The sequence below is a fragment of the Cupressus sempervirens genome, chromosome 10 (assembly GCF_028749045.1).
Source record: "Cupressus sempervirens isolate cs-2001-9-10 chromosome 10, ASM2874904v1, whole genome shotgun sequence".
Lineage (NCBI taxonomy): Eukaryota > Viridiplantae > Streptophyta > Pinopsida > Cupressales > Cupressaceae > Cupressus > Cupressus sempervirens.
In genome coordinates, this window is record NC_143127.1 from 346,447,272 (window position 1) to 346,470,202 (window position 22,931).

A 22,931-nucleotide genomic window follows, 5' to 3' on the forward strand; every position below is an offset into this window, starting at 1 on the left:
TCTTCAAGCTCTCCATTCAAGAATGTTGACTTAACATCCATTTGATATACTTTAAAAATTTTGTTTACCGCATATGCCAGGAACATTCTGACTACTTTCATTCTTACTACATGTGCATACATCTCTTCATAGTCAATTCCTTCTTGCTAAGAGTAACCTTTGGATACAAGTCTTGCTTTGTTTCTTATTACTTCTCCCTATTCATTCATTTTATTTTTGAATACCCATTTTGTGCCAATCACATTTTTGTCCTTAGGTCTACAAACTAATTCCCATGTGTCATTTTTAATTATCTACTAGAGTTTTTCCTCCATTGCTCTTATCCAATGATAAGTTTTTATTGCTTCATCTACACTTCTTGGTTCTACTTGAGATATTAGACATAGTTCTTCATTAATTCTACTCCTTGTCATTACTCCTTTTTCTTTACTTCCTATTATCTGATTAGTAGGATGATTTCTTATCATGTTCCTATTTGATGCAGAGCCACACCTTGGAAAGCTCAGGAGGAATACTCAGTCAACTGAGTTACTTCAAGGGGCACGACATCAATCAGCCGGGACCGAACTCGAACCAAACTCAAGATTGTATTAATCAAAATATATAAATCTCTATAGTTTATCTTCACCCGCACACCAAGATCTTTAACCCAAAATGTCCTCAAAGAAAATATATTTGCACTTTGACAAGAGAGACCAAGATTGAATTGCTGCCAAACTCCATAGTCGATTATCTATATCCTTTCTAAGGCAAAAATTGAAACTTTCTCTATTACTCAAATTCGAATGCCTCTCTTACATAGCCAACCGGCTTATTTAAAACTGACTCTCCTTTTCTAATAAAAGGATGAGAAACATTTTTTCGTCTTCTATCCAAGAAAAGGATAAGAATCCGAAACTGCCTACTACCTATTATTGGAATCTGACAATCATTATCTATGAATTAAAACTATTCTAATTTAAAAAAAACCTATACCTGGTCCTAGGTGGCTATATCTGGAGAGCTCATCGAACTGCTACTCTAGGTATGCCACCACATGTAGGACATTTATTGAAAACATTAAATTTAAATATTGAAAACATAAAACATTTCTTATTTTATTTCCCACTCTGCTACTGCAGCATACTCCCCTGTAGAAAGAATCTCAAGTCCACTTGAGATGAGATCGTGTACTGATGAACCATGTTTGCTAATTTTTTGCTCATCCATCCAAATAGCCTCTGTCACTGGTTTGTTCTTCCATTTGACTAGATACTGAGTGTATTGTCGTCTGCGAGTTTTCTTTATTTTTGTATCTAGGATTTTCTCCAACTGTGGTGGTGTTGGTTTAGGTAGTTGTTGTAGATCTTTTGTTACTGAATCTTCATGTACGGCTTGTGTTTCAGAACCTCTATATTGTGTGAGATCACAAACATTGAATATGGGTGAAATACCGATGTCTGTAGGTAACTGAATTTTGTAAGCATTATGTCCATATTTTTCTAGAATTTGACAAGGGCCAACTTTCTTAGGTAGTAACTTTGTATTCTTCCTTTGAGGTAACCTCTCTTTCTTCAGATATGCCCATACTAAATCACCAACTTCGAATTGTACTTCTCTTCTTTTCTGATCAGCAACTTCTTTGTACTTTTGATTTGAATTCTGTAGCTACAACTTGACTTGATGTTGGACCTCTTTAATAGCTTCAGCAAACTCTTCAACATGTGAACTACTTGGAAAAGTATTTGGAAGTTCCCTCAGCTCGAGAATTCCTCTTGGATGTGTACCATACACAATCTAAAATGTAGATTTCCCTGTACTTCTATTCACTATATCATTGTATGAGAATTCAGCTTGAGCAAGTATGGAATCCCACTTTTCTCCATGTTGTTTTGTAAGACATCTTAATAGATTTCCCAAAGATCTGTTGACAACTTTTGTTTGACCATTGGTCTATGGATGATATGTAGATGAAAATGATAAATTTGTGCCTGGTTTCTTCCAAAGAGTCCTCCAAAAATGACCCACAAATCTGCCATCTCTATCTGAAACAATATTTAGTGGTAGTCCATGAATTCACACTATCTCCTTGAAAAATAAATCTGCAATGTATGATGCATCTTTGGTGGATTTACATGGTAAGAAATGTGACATTTTACTGAATCTATCCACAACAACAAAAATGCTATCATACCCCTTCTGAGTTCTTGGTAATCCCATAACAAAATCCATACTAATACTTTCCCATGGTCGTGAAGGAATAGGTAAGGGCTGATACAATCCTGCATTCGTACTTTTACCTTTACCTTTCTAACAAATGGTGCATTCTTCCACAAACTTCAGCACATCCTTTTGTAACTTTGGCCAAAAATAGTGTCTATGAACCAACTCTAAAGTCTTATCCAGTCCAAAATGACCAGATAATGCCCCACTATGTTTCTCCTGTATGATATTATCTCTCATTGAACACTTTGGGATGCAAAGTTGTCCTCCTTTGAACAATAATCCTTCTTGAACTAGAAAATCAGAATATTCCCTATTGTACATTTCATCCAGATTAATACATGCTTGATAAATGTCTTTGAAATCAGCATCATCAACATACATACCTTTCAGATTTGAAATGCCTATAGTTTCCAACTAAATTTGTGACATAGTCAAAGTTCTTCTGCTTAATGCATTAGCAACCTTATTTGTTACTCCCTTCTTGTGCTTGATAGAAAATGTGAATGCTTGCAATGTCTCCACCCATTTCATGTGCCTATGATTCAATTTCTCTTGACTGTTTATGAAACTAAGTGCCTGGTTATCTGTGTATACAATGAATTCCTTGGGTAGCAAATAGTGTCTCCATTTCTTCAAGGATTGAACAAGTGCATACATTTCCAAATTGTATGATGAATATCTCTGTTTGGCTTCATTGAGCTTCTCGCTGAAAAAGGCTACTGGTCTATCCTCTTGACTAAGAACACCTCCTATGGCTATGTTGCTTGCATCACATTCAATCTGAAAGACTTTATTGAAATCAGGAAATGCCAAGACTAGTTGTCGGGCCACTTTTTACTTAAGAAGTTCAAAGGCTTTATTGGCTTCTTCTATCCAAACAAATTTACACTTTTGGCCTCCTTTTATGGTGTTCAAAATAGGTGCACAAATCAGGATGAAATTTTTGATAAAATTTCTGTAGAAAGTGGCTAAACCATGAAAACTTCTAACTGCTACAATAGTTATGGGAGTTGGCCAAGAAAGAATTGCACTTACCTTATCTTGATCCATCTTGAGTGTTCCCTTTGAGATCACAAAGCCAAGGTATGTCAGTTCCTCTTGCATAAAACTACACTTCTCAATATTGATCATTAGCTTTTCCTCTTGTAACCTTCTCAACACCAAATCTATGTGTTTCAGATGCTCCTCTTTTGTTTCATTGAAAACCAAAATGTCATCTAGATATACTATCACAAAATTCCTTGTAAAATCCTTCAAAACTTCATTCATAAGCATCATAAATGTACTAGGAGTGTTAGACAATCAAAATGGCATTACCTTCCATTCATACAATCCCTCATTTGTCTTAAATGTTGTTTTCCATTCATCTCCTGGCCTAATTCTTATCTGATGATACTCACTTTTCAAATCAATCTTTGAAAAATATCTTGCTTTCCCTAAACAATCCAGTAAATCTTCTATTCTAGGCATTGGAAATCTATACCTTATAGTGATCTTGTTTAGTGCTCTTGAATTTGTGCATAATATCCATGTTCCTTCTTTCTTTGGTGTTAGGACTATAGGTATAGCGCATGGGCTTAGATTTTTACCAATCAAACCAGCCTCTAGCAACTCTCCAATTTGTCTTGCCATTTCTTCATTTTGTTGTGGTGTTAGTTTATATGCCACCTTGTTGGGTAATGTTGATCCTGGTATGAGATCAATGCAATGAATAATTTCTTGCACTGGTGGGAGACTTTTTGGTATTCCATCAGCTATAATTTCTTTGTACTTGTCCAAAATTGGTTCCATTTTGTTAGGTACCTTTTCTTTGTTCTTTTCTATCACTTCCACCTTCAAGTTTGAAGACTCCATCTCTAAATGTTCTTCCTCAATCTGATTTTCAGCATCATTCTACAATTTGTCCTTGAGTACAGGAATCAGTGCAAAGAGTGGGCTCTTCTTTTCTTTCACTTCTTTCAATAATTCTTTCTTACCCATCACCATAACTTTGGCTTCTGCGGCTTTTGCTTCTTCTTGACTTGGCTCAACTAAAGGTATCAGTTCAATGACCTTTCCATTCTTTGTAATGGTATATGTATTCTTCACTCCATCATGATGTTCCTTGAGATCATATTGCCAGGGTCTGTCGAAAAGTAAATGGCATGCATCCATGTTAACAATATCAAACAATAATCTGTCCTTATAGGCTCCAATCTAAAATTCCACCCAAGCTTGCTCTTCTACTATAGTATGCTGCCCTTTATTTAACCAAGATATTCTATAAGGATACGGGTGTTGTATTCTTGGTAGCTTCAACTTTTCCACCATTTCAAGAGACAAAATTTTTTTTGTAGAACCAGAGTCTACTAGTACCTTGCAAACTTTTCCTCCAGATTTACAGGTACTTCTGAAAATGGACTTCCTTTGTGGTGGTTCTTCTCTGACAGGCCTTTTCAATAGTGTTCTTCTCATCATAAGTGCTTCCCCTTTTTCTGGATAACCATGGTTGTCTGAATCTTCTTGTAAATCTGCTTCTTGTGCCAGATGTATTCTTCTTTCGCCATGAGTACTAGAGCTTGCTTTTGCTGGACATTTGTGTGCCATATGAACTTCCTAATTACAGTTGTAACATCTTATTGGTCCATTCGTCCTTCCTGGTGATCTTCCCCTGAAATTTGGCCTTCTACCTCTGAAACTTCCTCTGAAATTATCAAACTTATTAACTTCATTATGCATCTCTGTTTATGGCTGAAAATTTGGATTCCTTCCTGCAAATGTACCTCTTCCTCTGAATGGTTGTCTTCCTCTACCTCTGTTATTATTTTCTTGTCTCCTTTTGATTTTCTCTTCCACCTTCAAAGCCAGCTGATAGAATTTAGCTACCGTGTTAGGACTTAGCAACTACAACTCTTCTTGTATGTTCATCCTCAAACCATTTAGGTATCTTGCTACCTTGATACTCTCAGGTTTTGCAAATTTTGACCGTAGACTTAACTTCTGAAACTCTTCTGTATAAGTACAGACATCCATATCCCTTTGTCTAAGATTCTGCCTCTTCTGATGCAACTATACCTCATAGTCTTTAGGGAGATATGTCTCTCTTATCATTGACACCATCTTCTTCCACGAATAGATCTTCCTCTTATCTTCCTTTACCCTTTCTTCTTGCATGAAATTCCACCATGTAAGGGCTGCTCCCTTCATTCTGGATTTGGCCAATTTCACTTGCTGCGATTCTGAAACTTTCTCACATTCAAAATGATTCTCTAAGGCTTCAATCCATTCCAACACTAATTTAGCATCCATCTTTCCTGTAAACATAGGTAAATCAATGGGTTTTCCTCCCAAAGCCTTTAAAGCTTTAAAAAATGGCCTCTCGTTGTCAGCTATTCTATCTTCTTCACTGTCAGGTACATCTTCCTCTTCTTCCATTTCTTCTTTCATTTCTTTCTTCTCAACTACACTCTGCATATATTCCAACTTACTGGCTAGTTCTGCCACTATACCCTTTAACTCTCTATTCTCATTCTGGAGAAGTTCTTCTTGCTCCTCGACCTTCTTCGCTAACTTTGCATTGGTCACCATCTTGCTTGACCCTATTGAAGAATCTTGATCAGGGGCATTCAACATATAACTTCACAACCTGCAACTCTCAAGCTCTGATACCAAAAATGATGTAGAGCCACACCTTGGAAAGCTCAGGAGGAATACTTACTCAACTGAGTTACTTCAAGGGGCACGACATCAATCAGTCGGGACCAAACTCGAACCAAACTCAAGATTGTATTAATTAGAATATATAAATCTCCATAGTTTATCTTCACCCGCACACCAAGATCTTTAACCCGGAATGTCCTCAAAGAAAATATATTTGCACTTTGACAAGAGAGACCAAGATCGAATTGCTACTAAACTCCATAGTCGATTATCTATATCCTTTCTAAGGCAAAAACTGAAACTTTCTCGATTACCCAAATTCGAATGCCTCTCTTACATAGCCAACTGGCTTATTTAAAACTGACTCTCCTTTTCTAATAAAAGGATGAGAAACATTTTTTCGTCTTCTATCCAAGAAAAGGATAAGAATCCAAAACTGTCTACTACCTATTATTGGAATCTGACAATCATGCAGTAGGCCACATTTTAAATATCCACTTTTTTTTTTCTTCTATCTAAGAAAAGGATAAGAATCCAAAACTGCCTACTACCTATTATTGGAATCTGACAATCATTATCTACGAATTAAAACTATTCTAATTTAAAAAAAACCTATACCTGGTCCTAGGTGGCTATATCTGGAGAGCACATTGAACTGCTACTCTAGGTATGCCACCACATGTAGGACGTTTATTGAAAACATAAAAAATTTCTTATTTTATTTCCCGCTCTGCTACTGCAACACTATTAGGGTAGGAGTTACTACTTCAACTCTTATTTCTAGCACTGCACTCTATTCTTCTCTCATATCTTCAACTTGCACATTATTCTGCAAGTCATTGTTAGTCTTGAAAAATAACTAATTACTTTTATTAGTCATTCTAGGGTAATCATCTCCATCAAAGTTATAATCCACTATCTTTTCCTTAGTGCCAAAATTTTCATCAATTTTGACATTTGCACACTCTACTATAGTTTTTGTTCTCTAGTTGAAACATTTGTAATCTTTACTTTTTAATGAGTAGCCAAGAAACATACCTTCATCACTCCTTGGATCAAACTTACTAATATCATCATCTCTTTTGATTTAACATTTTCTTCCAAATATCCTAAAATATTTGACTGGTGGTGAGTGACCAAACCATAGCTCATAGGGTGTTTTGTCCATACCTCTTCTCATCTGCACTTTGTTTAGTGTGTATACTACTGTATTGACTGCTTCTCTCCAAAAGGTTTTTTGTACATCATTTTCAAATAGCATAGCTCTGCTGGTTCAACAATTGACTTGTTTCTTCTTTTAGTAATCCCATTTTGCTTAGGTGTATGGGTTGTGGATAGTTTTCTCCTTATACCATGCTCTTCACAATAGATATTGAATTCTCTAGAGGTGAATTCTCCTCCTCCGTCTAATCTTAAACTCTTGATTTTAACTCTAGATTCATTCTCAACTTTGTTCTTAAATATCTTGAATTTATCAAATCCTTCTGATTTTTCTTTAAGAAAAGCTACATATCATTCTAGTGAAATCATCAACAAAATCATAAATTACCTTTCTCCATAGAATCCTCTTGTTCTTGCAAGACCACTCAAATCTATATGAACCAATTCCAACTTTTGTGTAGTACAAAACTACTTGCTAGGAAATGAGACTCTCTTCTACTTAGCCAAGATACATTCCTTACAAATAGTGTTAGTGGGCTTAGTGATCCTAGGTAAATCTCTCACAACAAGTGTATTACTAGCCTTCACAATGTTATCAAAGTTAATGTGACAAAATATTCTATGCTAGAACCAACTACTGTCAATCTTTGCTACTAAACATGTTATTTTAGTGGAGTTTAACTAAAATACATTACCTCTAGTTTTTGTGCTAGTACCAAGTACTTTTCCTTCCTTGTTCTTGATAATGCATGTGTTATTACCAAACTACAGTTGATAACCTTTGTCCATAAGCTATCCAATACTTAACAAGTTATACTTTAATCCATCAACAAAGTAAACATCATCAATGTATGTTTTACCATCAAGTGTGATAGATCCAATTCCTATAATGTGACAAGCTACATTGTTCCCTACTTTGACAATTCCTCCATCATGGCTTCTAAATTTGACAAATTTGCTCATATCACCAGTCATGTGATGTGAAACACCACTATCAATAATCCAATCTTTCTTATCAACTTGTGAGATCAATACACTTTCCTCTTTGATTTCTCTATCAAGATCATCCTCCTTTATAGCAATGAATCCTAATTTATCTTCACTCATGTTTTGATCAAAATCTTCCTCTTCTTCTTCATTAGCATATAAAAAATTTCTAGGTCTTCTAGACTTGAATATTCCTTTATACTTTCTTTCTCTTTTAGGACACTTAGATGTATAATGACCATATTCATTACATGTCCAACATTTAAAGACATTCTTACCATCTTTTTCTCTTTCTACAAGAAGAGCCACTCCCTCTTGGATCTTTTCCTCAATAGACTTGCTACTACTAGCAATGTCTCCCTACACTTTTGTGTTCTTTGCTAAGCCAAGTTTGATATTCAGTGCACTAAGTGTTGTCTCAACCTTTTCTAATTCTCTAGATTTTTTTACATCAAGTTCTTTAGCTTTCAATCTCCCAAGCAATGTTTCTTTGGTGAAGTTAGTGGTGCAAGGTAACATTACTCAAATCATCTGTATTATGGTCCTAAAGGGTGGTGTTAGAACTTTCAAGATCTTCCATATTACTTCATCATCAGATTTCTTTCCATCAAGGGATGTGATTCCTGCAACAATCGCAAATATTCTGCCAACATAACTTCTTACAAATTCATCTTCAATCATTTTAGCATCTTGGAATGCACAATACAAATTTTGCAATCTAACCCTCTTTGCATATGTATCACCTTCATAATTAGCCTCTAAAGTTTTCCAAATTTAATGAGATGTTTTAAGTTGTTTTCCCCGACTGTACTCACTTTCAGGTAACATTGACAATATTGCTTCTCTTTCCCTTATGGTTCTATGTTGCACATAAACACTTCTCTTTGTTCCTTGGTGTAGGTTTCAAGTTTTTCCTCTTCTGCAATGTTCTTAGATGTCTTGGTTACAAGCCAATATCTTGGACCCATGCACAAGAGATGAGTCTTCATTTTATCCTTCTAGCTATCATAGTTTGTGCCATCAAATCTAGGACTTTACTTCTTGAACATATTCGCGATCTATCTCCCGAAATTTTTAAACTTCCCTTCAAGGACCTAATGCTTTGATACCAATTGTTAGAAGTAGTAGATTACCAATATAACTAGGGGGGGGGGGGGGTTGGTGAATCAGTTATATATCAATCTTAAATGATTCTTAATTAATCAACCAAAGTAAAAAAAAATCACAAAGAAATGTGTATACACAAATACACTAGATATGTTGACTAGGGAAACCCTTGATTAGAGGAAAAACCCTTGTGGGAATGATGCCCACAAAATAATGTACTAATCTAAATATTCCTTGTTAGAGGATGGACCTTGTTAGGAGTCTATTACAATACTTGGTCCAAAAAGCTTCAAGATCAAATCAATGAACCCACTATCTAATTGATCTCGGTACTATTCCTTTTAGAATAATAGATATGTGACAATATTTTGCTTCTTTCTCTATCTAGTATGTCAGACTTCTTCACCTTCAGATTATGAAATCAAATCTAGAACTTAGTATTCATCAACAGTAACCCTTAAGGTCACTTACATGTTAGCAAATTACTCTACTCCTCTACTTTGGAATTTGGAAGTCTTCATTGCTTCTTGATCTCAATGATGGTCTCTAAAACTCAGAAAACATCATTCCTTTATACCACACTCAATATTGATTCCTTATGTTGGCTCTATACTTTATCATATGTTAATTAAATAAAATTCATCTTTAATTAATGTTGTTGGCTCACAATTATATCCAAACTTTCACACATGTGACTTTTGTACCTACGCACTTGATAACATTATCAGTAGTCAGTGTGCTACCTTCAATTAACTACTTAACCCTTAATTCCAAATACAATGCTCTATATTGGTCATCTAATAGAAACTATTTTTCCAATGCTCTATTTTCTTGTAGTTCTTTTTAAATCATCAATAACTTTCATACGATGTCAATTTAGGTTCTATGCAGTTGCCCAAATGGAAAATACATGCTTTAGTATATGTTAGTAATTGTACATAAGTAGATGCACAGTGTAATGTCTCTAATACACAAATCTTAGTCAACTACTCTGTTAGTCTTATAAAAACTTATTGCTATGTTGTCATCAATGACAAATAATGTTCTGCAATGCTCCCCAATAGCATCAATATTCATGCTAACAAGATATTTAAGAAATGATTTCAGTTATTCCTTCTCTTATTGATAGATTGTATTTTCTTGAGAATTTTATAAACTTTGAAGGTGAAAGATTTTCATCTCAATATGAGGATGAAGAAGCTAAAAGAAATGCTTCAAGTGATTAAGGTAAATTTTTTGATCCAATATATTATGAAGAAAAGTCACATGAAGACAATAATGAGAGTTGTTACTCGTTTCAAGAGGAGGACATTGATAAGACATGTTCATCTTCATATTAAATTGATGAAAATTGGAAAGAAGAAAGAAATGAAGGAAGTGAGTACTCTTATACTAGTAAAGGTATGAGTTCTTTTTCTAAATTTGAAAGTGAAGTTCTATTTCAGAATTATGCAAATCAGCTTGAGGTTGAGAGTTGTGGAGAAGAGTTGTCTACATAATATGAGGACAAAGAGATCATTTGCAAGGATGAAGTGTAGAGGAATGTTATAAGGTTGCATGTAGTAGTACTCAAAAATTTGCAAATGATCCTAAGATTAATGCATCAAAACCTATTGGTAAGATGAAATATGATTGGTTTTTGAGACATTTGAATCATCTTGATGAAGACAATAAAAGTAATGTTGACTTATATTCTATGTGCTTCATTGATGGAGTGGATTTTATGTCTTCATGTGATGATTTTGATTTATCTTCTTCATATGTTGAAAGTGTTCATGAAAATGATGTTTAAAATAATTTCAAAGTCTTTATGAATCCATTGTATGATGAAGAATTTGATGTTGATCAGCACATCACTTGTTCTAACATCTACAAGGGAGCTTTGCATGGAGTTATCAACCTGCTTTTTGAAGAGCACATGGAATGTTCAGATTTAGTTGAGGATGAGTTTAATGATGATACATTTTCTTACTACTATAAGAGATCAGATTATTCTTCTTCCATTTTTGATAGTGAAAATGATGATGTTGCATCTCATGATGTTGATAACAAGGTGTTTGACAAAGTTGTTATTGAAAATCAGCACGCACCTTGTAGCAACTTCTATGGTGAATACTCTAATGTGACAATTAATTCATTTTTTGATTTCAAAGAACCTTTAGAAGTCTTTGGATTAGTTTTAGATTCTAATATTAATGACATTTGTGATTATAAGTCTGACTACTAATTCGAGTGCCATTTGATTATACATAAGGATACACAATTTCAAGGTATGTGCAAATTTTTTCCCCAAGTTGAGTATGATGCCTTTATATTCAAGATTGATAGCATGCATGATTCATTCAATGAAGAGGAGTTTTAGTTTCATTTTGATATTTTTGGGCATGTTGATCAGAACTTTCATAATGAGCAAGTTCTAGAGAGTGATCATATTTTTTATATGTGTTATGAAAATGAAGGTGTAGATTCCATTTTGCCAAGCGAGTTGATTCATAATGCTCTTTGATTGGTGAAACTGATAGAGATGATGGTTTCAATTTACCTCATGAATATGTAGATGAAAATTAGATCTATGACAAAGGTAAATTTTTTTTTTGAAGTTTGGTAGCCTGGGGCTATCATTTGTATAGTCTAGGAGTAGTTGTTTCTTTCTTTCAATAAAGCTATTTGGGAGAAGTGTTTGTTGTCAAGTGTGTGGTCTACTTCTACCAGAGATTTGAATCCTTGCCATGCCCACAAGGGACATGCATCCCTAGATAGAGACATCGTTGGTCATGTTTTTACTTCTTGCTTGTCTGAGTATGTTTCTCAGTAAATTTTTTCTTGGTTCCTTGTGTGTAAATTAGGATTTGGTTTATTTTAAATTTTGTGAACCCTAATAAAACCCTAATTTAAATTCTAAAAATTTGTGCCCTAAGTAAGCCTTTTAGGTCATTTTTTTCTTCCTCTTAATTAGGTAGGATAATCATTACAAAATAACCTTTTGTAGGAATTAAAAAAAAAAGATTATGTGATTCATTCCATGAAAATACTGAAAGCCTCTTTACTGTCAGATCATTTTAAGATCTACAGTAGTCTCCATGTCACCATAAGAACTTGCATGCATTTTACCACACATGACATAGTGACCAAGCAAGTTGTTACATGTGGGACCTAATTAGTAAGAAAGCACAATTTCAAAAGTGAATTTTCCACATTGCCAGATATTTTGAAGATCAATTGTGGTTGCTATGTCATGACTAGAAGTTACAAGGTTTTTATTACATATTACATGTGACATAGCGATCACCACAAAAAAAAAACATGGTGTAAACAACTCCAAAGATGGGTGCTAGGATTTTAATTGCTATCAATTAACTTGGCAGCACAATGGGATGCCAAAAGTGTTAGGCATAGTAAAGGAGGTACTAGGGAAAGAATGTGCTATTTTTTCTTTTCATGATGCCAAAATTCTACAGATTCAAAATGGTCACAATGTTGCCACCAAAAATTGTGAGGACATTGTCGAAAGTGACATGTCAACCCCTTGTGAAACTATAATATGGTGGGACCTGATTAAAAGATAGTGTCGTAGAGACCACTTATCATAAAGAGCCCCACCAGCATGCTAAAGTTGGTATTGTGTCATGAGCCACATGGATTCTCACTTAGAAAAGATGTTGGGTGAATGGTACCATCAAATTTCCCCTAGATCAATGGTAGGTGCCATACCACTATAGGAACTTGCTCAACTTTTAGTGCACATGACATGGCAAACAAAGGAAACAAGGTGTGAGGAGTAGAAGAAAGTCTCAACCATGCAAAACAAACAATGTGCATTGATGCATAGTTTGAAGAAGTTTAAGAGGTGTCAGGCACTTGAAGTCTAGTAGATCATTGAAAGACTAATTGATGAGCAATGAAGAGCCATGGAGAGAGATCTTTATTCTCAGGCCTAGGAGCATTGATTTTGGTTAAAATAATAATTTTTTTTATCCCACATCTATTGTGAGAGGTCATTTTTACTTTTTTAAATATAAGAGCACACAATGTCATGGTGTCTAACAAGACATGGCCCTTTTAAAGTTGCAACCTTGCATGGAGGGTCCCTCCTGTTGCTAGAGGGTGTAAAAGGTATAATTTTGGATGAACACAAAAATCAAGAAAATGATGTGGAACCCAAAAAAATGAACCGAATAATAACAAGTGGTGATGACATGGAGCTAGCTAGATCGAGATAGACCCAATACATAGGATGGTGATACATGGTAGATTAGATAATTATCACTATGTTGCCATAGGAAAGATGCAAGGAAGATAACCATGCGATATGGTGACTAGCTGATGTGGTGGTGACATGGCAAGCTAAGGTGGCATGGTGATAGGATAGTGACATGGCATGTTGACTAGGTGCTGACAAGATAGAAAATGAGAAATGTCACTTGGTCACTATGTTGCAATGATGTGGTAAAATGTTGACTGGGATAGCAACACAATGATCGATGACATGGTAGTGATGTGGTTTGATTGTGGCTACCATGTGGCAGAATAGAGGAAAAATTAGATGATGATACATGGTGCCCAAGTGGTGAGTGTCAAGTGACTTTGCAAAAATATAGCCAATTAGGGCATGACACATGGCATCAACTTGGAGTCTGTTGTATGATCAGAGAAGAAAGAGGAAAAGGCCTATGATTCTACACCAATCAAGAGATTGAGAAGGAGTATAAAAGGACTAAAGATATTATGATGTGGCCCCTTATTGTGTGGTCAAGAATTGTAGTTTGAAGAGCTCTAATATTATGATGAGGTTGTAAGATTGGGAAAGGAATTTCTAGCATCTGCAATGTTACGCTAGGATGGAGGATATCAAGAGATCACAAGAGATAACATTGGGAGCTCCAGTACTATGCCAAGGTAAGTTCCTTTGATATTATGATTAACATATGTTTGCCAAAAAAAATTTGAATTTTTAAGATATTACGATGGGCTCATTGAGAATCATAAGATTAGGAATGGAAAAATTGAAGTCTAAGATGCTATGAAAGTAGAGTTGCCATAGGGTTGGGAAAGGTGAAGTTGAGAGCTATGATGTTATGATTTGATCATAATATCATATAAGTGTAGCATTGTGTGATTCAAATGATTCAAATGGATGCATAAGGAGATGTGGGGCCCACCGTGGTGAAGTGGTGAATAGAAAGTTGATAAGTGGTGAGGGGAAAATGAATAAAGGATAAAATAAAAGATTTAATTCAGATTTCTCTAATATGAATGTGCATAAAATTCAAAGATTTGAATAAATTTAATGTGTTATATAGTTCAACTATATAATCATTTAAATTTTTCATTTTAAAAAACTTTGTTCGTGGCCCGTTGCCTAAAATTTCAACTTAGTCTCAAAGGCATTATTTTTATCCAAAATGCATAGTATAATATACCATTGGAATTGACAAGAGATGAACTATCCATTTCTGCAATTAGTTTTTTCATAGGAGGTCACTGGTTAGAGTTATACAAGGATTTGTCTTAGGTGCCCAATTTTCAATTTAATTTAGTTGAGGCAATTCATATCTGATTGCCAGTGAAATGTTGAACTAAGTGAATGTAAATGATAGTAAAATATAGTTATGGGTGAGTTTTTTCATCTCCAAATTAGTTGAACCAAGGTATCATTTGCATTTCATGATGCTTTTCAGATATTTTAGTAATAGAAGGGTTTTCATCATTGATGAAGAGATATTTTAGGTTTGTTACAAAAAAATGATGAAAACCAAATCAGATCTCATGGGTAGAAAGATGAGAGAGGTTTTACAATATCAAGGAATGGAGATTTAAGTGGACACATGTCACTTCCAAATCAGATCTAAGATTCCATTCTTCTTTTATATCCTTCTCTTTCTAATCAATTGTAAGGGTTCTATTTTTTACTATGAGAACAAGTTGTTGGTTGGTTTTACTTCCTATCTATGGAGTAGAGCTCTAGCTATGAAGGCCACAAATCTATTCTTCTGCAAGTTTTTGGGTTCATTTCATATTTTTTTCTCTAATGAAAATTGATGATAGATCATGTGATATATCCTAAGTTTCATTTAGTGTTACTAGTTAATGTATTCAGTCTTTCCAAGGATAAATACAAAAGGGGATTTACAATGAATTATCTGTGTTCTCTTATTTTATCTCCTAATTCTTCATATGTTGTTAACTTTGTGATTGAATGAATAAGGTTGATTTAATTTAAGATAGCTTGGATGAGTTGTATGCCAGATCTATTGTTGCTTTTAATTCAAGGAGTTAAGTAAATGCTTCAATGATTTGATAGGGTTTCTGGGTGTATGGAGGGGAAACTAGTAAGAATGGAGTTTGGGGATTTTAGTTGATAAAATTAATTGTAAGGCAACCAAGTTAGGTCATCCTGCTGGTAGTGACTCTATGTTGCAATGGATAAGGCACTGATCAATAAATCAAATGCAAGCTGAGATGAAGACTATTTGCAAAAATCATCTTAATCAAATTAGTTTAGTTTTCATGTTTTGCAGTGGGTTGAAAGGAATTAACTTAGCTTATGGGTTCATAGGTTATGATTTGTAACTATTCCATTCCTATGTTATTGCATAAGTAGTAGAAGATATAAGGGTTTCATCTATTGTTAATAGGTTTAGATTTTATGTTTATTTGCACTGGTACCATATATTAGAACATCAAGGTAAACTTTTCTAGGTGTTGCAGAGCTTGAAGTAGAAGGGTCTAGCCTTATAGTTGGCCCAAGATTAGCAGTAAAGTGCATCCATCATAGGAATTTACTAGCCTTAGATGTATTTGTCTAGTTTCTTGGTTATTTTTAAATCTGTTAATTTAGGAGCCAACAACATGAAAAACACTTATCTCTAAATTCATACCTGGTTTCTTTAGGATATTTCACATCATTTCGTTCATCCAAAATCTCAACTTCCTTATCTTTTCCAACTTCTTTAGGTTTATCAAAAAATTGACTAGATTCAATCTTATCATCAGATTTATCTTTTTCTATCAGATCTAATCTATTTTCAGGTTTCTTTGTAGACATGTTAAATAGATAACCAAGAATAGTCTTATCATAGGTAGGTCTTTGTATTGACATTGAATCATCAAGATTTTCTCTACTAGAATAAATCTTTTCAAGTTGTTTCTTGCACTAAGTTAATTGACCTTTCACAATAGTGTTGTACTTATGAAGTTCTTCATGATCTTCTTTCAATGTTTCAAATTTAGATATCTTCTTCACCATAATTTCTCTAAGATATGTATTCTCAGTCTTCAAATCAGATTCAATTTTGCTAGAATCATTCTTCAAAGTCAACTTTAGATTGGTAATATTCAATTCATGCTTCAAGATCTTGTACTCTATCTTTAGCTTTGAATAATCATCATCACTAGTTTTAGATTTAGTAGACTCGAGATTGGATTTGAGATGTTAATTCTTGTCCTTTAATTGTCCAATATATACTTTGGAGTCTTCATATCTATCCCTTAGCTTATCTCTTTCTTTAGTAAGGAGATCAATTTGTTCAAGTACCTCTTCAAGGTTCTTCGTCAACTATTCCATATCCATAGGGATCTTACTCAAGATGCTAAGCCTCTTTTGAGTAACTATGCTCTGATAACAATTGTTAGAAATAGGAATTATTGGTGGGGGGTGGGGGGGGGGGGGGTGTGAATTAGTAATTTACAAACTTTAGTTTCCAATTGAATATTATTTATTACTTTGACCCATACATAAGAAAGTAAACAAGTAATGCTGGATAGTAATAGTAACCATGCATAAAGATAACTCATAACACCATATTTTATTAAGTAGGGAAACCCTAGCCAAGGGAAAACCCTTGTGGGGATGATACCCACTAGATAATATATTGACATATATGGTCCTTGTTAGAGGATTGACCTTATTAGGAGTCAATGAGAAAATTTGGTATAGAGAGTCCCTATTAGGAGACTTTGAATCCTTGTTAGGAGTTGTAGTATAGTAGATGCAAGATGAGCCCACTGCCCAAACATGCACTTCTAATTACAAGAAGAGCTCACTTCCCAAACAAGTAATTAGTCTTTTGGTATATAGGTGTTGTAACTTCTTTCTGGACTGATCTCTAAACTTAGCTAGATCTTAGATCATAAAATCAGGTTTGCATATATAACTTCATAGAAAGTTTGCATATCATAATTACACACTTGATACACATCACAACTTATTTGAATTCACAAGATGTCCTTTGCATAAATGCTATGCCTTTTCAAAAATTATTGCTAGGTCAGCTAAGACCATAAAATACTTTTCCAACTTAGAGTAAACATCTAGGATGTAGGCCCTAATTGGTCAAGTAATTATTTTGTAAACAAAATAATTCCTTTCCTTTAATTTTTCTATCTAGTTTCACTAGTAAAACACGAATATCTCTTTTCCATACAGTCTGTATTGATGTTTGAGGTTATACATGTCATCATCAACATTTATATTATCTCTATCTAACTTTTCTAATCATAATATGATGTTAGCAAAAAGTTACATACAAAAAATACACTATTGTAAACGAATTTCATACTTAGACAATTTTTTGAGTACTAAAAGCTAAGTATATTTATTTTTGAGGTTTTCTACAAGCATGTACATCATGTGTTTCCATAAATGAAAATAATTACATATATTCATTAGCCAATTGTCAATAGATATTTGGCAGATATTTGAAGATGATTTATATATTTTGAAATTCCTTAATTGTGAAGATAAATATCAGGGAAAGGAGTTAGACTATAGTGCTCTTTTAGAAACCATAGATGGAAAGGATACCATTTTATGAAATGAGGTCATACAACTTAAGACTAAAAAAGTCTCTAAAGTTCTAGTTTTTTTGGAGAACATTTTTGATAACTAGGATAGAAAAAAAGATGTCAAAATTTTAAAAAAATAGAGGAGCTAGAGGATATAGATTTGGGTACAACCGAATATCCAAGGAAGGTATACATAGGCATGTAGTTGTCTCCTTCTTTAAGGAAATATCTAATTGAGGTGTTGAGAAAATACAGACATGTTTGTCACAAAATATCTAATCATTTGACAAGGTTTGAATTACCCTTTTAGAAAGTAGAACATACCTAGGAGTTATCTACAAACCATGGTAAGTATATCCAATTAAACCAAAAGGATCAACTGGCAATACAATACAAATTTCTCTCCTTTGAATTCTACAAGATTCTAGTGGGTATACCTAGGATTAATCAAAATTTTCTCTCTCTATAACATTTGAGAATTAATCCTCATTAAAACATAAGGCAAACTTTGAATTTTTTAACTTAGAGACTACAAAAGCAACATAGGTTAGCTAATCTTTCCTACCTAGTATTTCCTTAGTCAAGTATAGGTCAAATCTTTCATATCTACATGATAACATGAAATATAAAGGTTTTGATTTAAAGATTTTGTCACTATGCACCTTTTCATGCCCATTAAAAATTTAGTATGACCATTTCCTTATCCATTGCATTCTAATTTACAAATCTGACTGCATATCCTATGATCTATTCCTATATCTTATGGGAAAATCAATATACCATTCGAATCACATACTTATCATAATATTTATGTAAAACCCTATCACCCCATATCAAGAAATTATTTAACCCTTTAGATTAATATCAAGATCCAATTTGAGATATAATTGAGAATGATAAATTGAAAATTCACATAAATTTGATGTCAAATTCATAAGAACAAAGAAAAAAACACAAAGAGACAAGATCCATAAAGTATAACTCCATTGATCCTTCAATTTACATTAAATTTTCTTGAAAGTTAGACATATGTATTTAGATCTGCAACTCTAGAAGATCACAAGACTTAGAAAAATGCTATGTATTTGCTTTAGTTCATTGCCAACATAAAATTGATTACACAGAGATTTGCACCAACTCAGAATGAAATTAATCTTTTCAAGATAAAAATTCAAACCCCATTTCATGTTTTGGGAACTCATTTATAGATATGAGTTGTAACAAGCTTTAGACTTGAAAGGGAAAAGACACATGTCTCAAGAATATTGGATACAAGAGTTTGTTACTTAAAGGATAAAATGTCATCATCCATTTGTTTGCAAATGAGAAAGAAAAGATAAAAGATAGTTAGAAAATGATAGTTGGCAGCTCAATTTCCAAGATTAGTTCCTTATTTGTTATGTAGGTATATCTATAGTGGGTGATTTAAAAAAGTAAGATACCTTACTTAAATAAATGTCTTCCCACTTTTTCATTTTCTGCTTCTTTCTAGCAACTTGTCTAACTATCGTCAATTTTAGGTGGTGCAACATCTTTAGGTAGTAGTGTAATATCTTCTGATTTATCTAACATTTGAGCATGAATTACTAGCTATAGATTATCTTGTTTGGAATTGTATTTTTTTATCCACTCACTATAAATAGTATCATCATGGCAATTAAAATTAGTAATCACCTTTTTATTTATAACAATATCCTTTAACCTCACCTTCAACTTTTTTATTTAAAAAATGAAGGAATTAAAAAATATATTTTCTCTCACTATCTCCTCCACAGTTTTTGTGAATAAAAAATTATCCTCAATATTTATTATTTCATTCATCCTAATATTAATGATAGTAGTCAATTCTCCTTCCCATTCTCCTTAATTTTTATGCTATTTTCACCTTTTATGATCAGAGAGAAAATATCAAAACCTTTATTTTCATACTTAGATAGATAGAACATTACCCTTCTCTTTAATAGCTCCCTATTGATAGAAAATTCCAACAAGTTTTCCACCGAATTATATGATTTTTCAATTAACTCCTCATCTTTTGATCTATCTTTGGTTATTGCATAAATCTCACTTTATTCTTGTTCCTAACTGATCCACTTATCTAAGATCTTTCTTGACACATTCTCATTCTTATTAAAAGAATTGTTGATATTCATGAGCTTTGATATCTAATAGTGGAGAGGTCTAGTGTCAATAGTAAATGCTATATGTAATATTCTATCTCACACTTTCTCTTCATACCTTTGTAACACTTCTATTTGCACAACTTTGAGCTTAGCATTTTTATCTTCAATTTCTTCATAGAATTGTTCTTTGAAATCTTGAGGAGTCTGAGGAAGCTCAATTATAATACTAGTATGAGGTGGTGGAGTTGGTGATAATGCAATCATTCTCTTAAAGGATTCTCCCACCTCCACTTCTCTCACGTATTACCTTTCATGCATAGGTACTATTTTCAATAACTCAATTTTTTTCTCCTTTCTACATCATAATCTTGCAAGACCTCCTCATACTTGAGATTAAATTCATTAAATTTCCTTTTGTCTTTTTCAAAATTGTCCATTGCAAATTTTGTAGTCCCTTTTTTCATAAGGGAAGCTTCAACATTTGAAGTCTCACCTGCTCTTCTCACCATCAACCTTCCCACTTGATCAATATTAACTTTCTCTTTTTTAATTACCATATGACCAATGCAACATTATAATCACTATACTTTACTCCTTTGGATGCTAATTGGTTTCTTCTTTTGTTCTAAATGTGACATTTGTTTCTTTCCTTGTTGCATAAAAAACCATGGCATTTGCAATGTATCATTAAGGAAGAATCAATATTCTAGCTTCCTTTATCATCACCCTTCCTTATTATAGAGTAAACTTGCTAAAATCTTCATTCATATCCACTTTTACATCATCGTTTATGAAAAATTCACATTTATATTAGGTTTCTCTACCTACATTTTCCTATGTCTGACCTTAAAATTGGACATGCTTAATCTCTAGAGAAACTGAATAAAATCTCTAGAATTAACAAAATTATCATCAAATTATTTATTTATTTATTATAGCCCTATTCTATAACAAGGCCTAACTCCTTTCCTCTAAAGTCCTCTTCAGTGAGGTCCATGATTGGCATTGGGGGCTCTTCTAGCATCCCTTCTTCCAATTCATCCATTGTAACAAAAATGTTACCCTGGCTACCCAATTACATTAATTGATTAGTTATTCCTTGTTCATTTTGAAAATGCATTGGGGATTGAGGAGGTGAATATAACTCTCTTCCTAACTAAGTTGCCTCTTCCACTCTTTTCTTCTTTTAAGAAGATTCTATAGAAGGAATTTCTAACAAAGCTATGTTGAAGCAAAAGAGACATTTGTTGGATGTGGTGGTGAAGGTATATTTTCTACTTCTTTACCTCTCCTAGTGATATCTTCATGTGACTTGACAATAATATACCCTATCTTCTTTTGGAGAGTGTATTGTCCAAGATTAATGGTAGGGGTAAGTGCAAATCTTTGCATTACTTTCTTGACCTATCAGGGTATATATTAGCTAATGTAACTCTTCTCTTGTTTAAAAATTCAATAATTTTAGAAAAATGTGTCATTAAGTTATGTAACTTATCATTCCATATATTCCCATCCTTGAAAGGATCATAATCTTTAACAAAATCATTTATAAAATCTAGGGCCCTCTTTGAAACCTTGCACTTCTCTTTCTTGACCTCTTGCTCTTGCAAGAAAAATTCATTTTTATTATGTCCTTAGGGTAATAGAATTGGTGCGCATGGTTCTTAGACTTAGTTCTCTTTTGAAACATTTCATAGAATCCCTATGGGTCTAAAAACCTGGCATGAGACACAACCAGTTTGTAGGATTCTAATACTTCACTGAATTGTATCGATCCTTTCTTTGTGATTACAAATTGATGTGAAATAATGAAAGAAGGAAAAATTGTACATCTTGATCTATTTGCTAAATCTTTCTCCTCCAATCCCCCAATTTTCCATAGAACTTATAAAATGCCAAACTTAAGGGGGACTTGATAAAGAAACACATGGGGAGTCCCTTGCAAACCATACACTGAAAACTATAGAAACTAGGTAAGGAATTATATCTCCCCAATTATGGATAACCTTCAAATTTGTAGCAAATTCCTTTGGTTTAATTAGCTCTAATAATGCCTTGGGAATCCTAGGGTTATTAGGAGATAAGAATGCTCTCAACTTGGAGGCAAAATATATGTCAAATCTTACAAACCTAGCATCATCCCTTTATATTTGAATAGAAAACACTTCTCCATCTTGTTCCCTTGTCATTATCACTTCGTTCTCAAAATAAGAAGCTCCATTAAACATGCACATGTGCATAAGCATGGAATACCATCCAAAAGGTTTGTCAATCTTTCCTTCTGAATTCTAATCAGGCAATTATTAATCTCTTCAGCAATGTTAGAAGAAAAATAAAAAATCACATCAACACCATAACAAAGGATATGGACCATCATGTACATGAAATTTACATGCATATAATTTTTTTCATCTTCAACAAAGACTCTACAAAAGGACATATACACTAATAAGTCATGAAAAATTGGAATAAGAATTCAAGAAAGGTTTAAGAGTTGATGATACAACCAGAGATTAATTCCCAAAAACTACATAATTCTCCTTCAAAGGAGCATTTCTCATATAAACCCTTTGAGCTTCATTCATCTCCTACAACTTCTAAAAATCTATTGTATTAAGAAAATTAGAAGGTGGGTCCAGCATCAAAACCTCACAAATTTATTCTTCTGTGATATTATCTAGACCAACTCCACTATAATTTTGCTCTATCCGAAGCACTAGATCACATTTTTTGCAAATAGGGTTAAAAGGTCTATATCCATAAAAACCTTAGGTACATCCAATTTACCTAAATTTAAATTCCAAACTTTACTGTGTGGAACACCTAGGTTTCTATGAGAAAACCAATATTTAAATAACTTGCAACCACTCATTGTTTTTTGGCATCCCACACCCAATTTCCCTTGTCATACAAAACATCAACAAT